The 2,779-nt window shown below is 44.2% G+C and overlaps 1 non-coding gene across 1 annotated transcript; it reads left to right on the top strand.

Moving 5' to 3' along the window:
- Positions 1-2,084: 2,084 nt before the first annotated feature.
- Positions 2,085-2,156, top strand: trnaq-uug (transfer RNA glutamine (anticodon UUG)). Its single transcript has one exon. It is a non-coding gene; the product is annotated as a tRNA-Gln (tRNA).
- Positions 2,157-2,779: the final 623 nt, after the last annotated feature.

Raw genomic sequence — 2,779 nt, 5'->3', positions numbered from 1 at the left:
GATGAACTTTATGAAATGAATACTCGAAACTGATGAAACTCTGTGAAAGATGAATTATTGTTTTAATCGCTTTGAATGAAGCGATAATTTTCTGCAAAATGGCTGACGAAAATACCAACATGGTTACCGAATGACAGTGACACGTGAGTCAGTTATTGTGTTCTGCATGTGATGAACTTTCATCATTTTAAAGACTGTATTTTAAGAGTCTGGTGAAAATGTTCAGTGTTTAAGACACCAGGAAAGTGGTGCAGCCGTTGCTAAATTTAAAAGGAACAACCAATTATCGCCCCCATTTCACAAGAGCAAATTCCCAAATAACGTTCCCGTATGGGATCAAACCAGAAACTTTTCACATGTGAGGCGAACGTGATAACCGCAAAACGACGGAAACCGCTGCTTTTGACATGGCATCGTGTGGCTTCTCCGTTAATCAGCGGCAAGCAGCGGCTGGATTCGGGAGCGGGGAAAATGAGCGGTTGTTGAGACGGTCTGTTTGTATCTCGCCCTCCCTGTTGGAGGAGAATTCACAGCTTCAATCAGTGAGGAGTCTGACAACACCAGGTTGCAATCGAACAGCTTTATTGGAATCACAAGCTTGTGATTCCAATAAAGTTGTTGGACGATAACCTGGTGTTGTCAGACTCGTGACATTTGTCCACCCCAGTCCATCACCGGCATTTCCACATCAATCAGTGATGATCGAGCTCTTTTCTTTTCACCCCGAACTTCATGCATCAGTGCCTTGCAATGTTTGTGCACTGATTATCCCACAAGACGAGCTGCGCTGAGCAGTGTGAAACAGAAGCAACAACGAGGGAAGCGATGGATTTGACAGTCGCTGTGTGATTGGCTGATCATCTATACTTTTCGGAGGAAAAAGTGGGGAAGCTGAAAGTATGGATGAGAAAGAGCGGAGCCAAAATGGCAGGTTGGGATTGACCAGTGCTTGCAGTTTTGCTGATGGCAGAGGTTTGCCATTAGCCTCCTGCAGTCAATGATGCAGCGCCATGGCGATGCTGATAAAGGAGCCCAGTATCTTTGAAGGGGGTGGGGGGCGCTTGTTTTAATGAACGGGTTCCATGGGGTCATGGTGAGCACTCTGGACTTCAAATCCAGCGATCCTAGTTCAAATCACGGTGAAACCTCAACTTTTGTCCCATTCGTTTGTAACATTTTGAGAGATCAATACAAGGCACCACGAATCCCATCCCTGTTCCTGGGCAGTTCTCAGCCTCAATCAATGAGGCTCGAGCTCCTGGTATAAATTTGGCCTATTGTTAAAGGCAAATCGTATTGAACTAACTTGGTAGAGTTTTTGATGAGGTAACGGAGAGGGTTGATGAGGGCAATGCGATTGATGTGGTGTATATAAACTTTCAAACGGCATTTGATAAAGTGCCTTATGATAGCCTTGTCATCAAGGTTGATAGCCATAGAATAAAAGGAGCAGTAGCAACATGGATACAAAATTGCCTCAGTAACAGGAACCAGAAAGGAGTGATGAACGGTTGTTTTTCGGATTGGAGGGAGTTGCACAGTAAAGTTCCCCACAGGTCGGTACTCGCACCACTGCCCTTTTTGATACAATTTCCAAATTTGCAGATGACACAAACCTTGGAAGTATAGTGAACAGTGAGTAGGGTAGTGATAGACTTCAAGAGGATATGGAAATTTAACGCAGAAAAATGAAAGGTCATACATCTCGGTAGGAAGAACGAGGAGAAGCAATATAAATTCGAGGGCTCAATTCGAAAAGAGGTAAAGGAATAGAGAGATCTGGGGTCGATGTGCACAAATCGTTGAATGTAGCGAGACAGGTTGAGAATGCGGTTCAAAAAGCATTTGACAGTAGCTGTGTGATTGGCTAAGCATCTCTACTTATCAGAGGGGAAAGTGGGGAAGCTGAAAGTGTGGATGTGAAAGGGTCAAAGTGGCAGTTTGGGATTGACCAGTGCTTGCAGTTTTGCTGATGGCAGAGGTTTGCAAGTCGCCTCGTGCAGTCACTGATGCAGCGCCATTGCGATGCTGATAAAGGAGCCAAGTATCTTTGAAGGGAGGGGGGCCGCTTGTTTTAATGAATGGGTTCCATGGTGTAATGGTGAGCACCTTGGACTTTGAATCTAGCGATCCGAGTTCAAATCTCGGTGGAACCTCAACTTTTGTCCCTTTCGTTTGGAACTTTTGGGGAAACAAAGAGAAGGCACCTGGAATCCCATCCCTGTTCGTGGGAAGTTCGCAGCCTCAATCAATGAGGCTCGAGCTCCTTGTCTAAATTTGGACTTTTGTAAAAGGCAAATCGAATTGAACTAACTTGATAGAGTTTTTGATGAGGTAACGGAGAGGGTTGCTGAGGGCAATGCGATCAATGTGGTGTATGCAAACTTTCAAAAGGTGTTTGATAAAGTGCCTTATAATAGCCTTGTCATGAAGATTGATACCCATAGAATAAAAGGAGCAGTAGCAACATGGATACAAAATTGCCTCAGTAACAAGAACCAGAGAGGAGTGATGAACAGTTGTTTTTGGGATTGGAGAGAGGTGTACAGTAATGTTCCCCACATGTCGTTGCTCGCACCACTGCGCTTTTTGATATTTATCAATGACTTGGACTTGGGTGTGCAGGGCACAATTTCCAAATTTGCAGATTACACAAACCTTGGAAGTATAGTGAACAGTGTGCAGGATAGTCATAGACTTCATGAGGATATAGAAATTTAACGCAGAGAAATGCAACGTGATACATCTCTGCAGGAAGAACGAGGAGAAGCAATATAAA

Source organism: Heptranchias perlo, chromosome 35, assembly GCF_035084215.1.
Source record: "Heptranchias perlo isolate sHepPer1 chromosome 35, sHepPer1.hap1, whole genome shotgun sequence".
NCBI classification, from domain to species: Eukaryota; Metazoa; Chordata; class Chondrichthyes; order Hexanchiformes; family Hexanchidae; genus Heptranchias; species Heptranchias perlo.
Note: the sequence above shows the minus strand (reverse complement) of the source record. Positions and strands in the feature narration are given on the sequence as shown.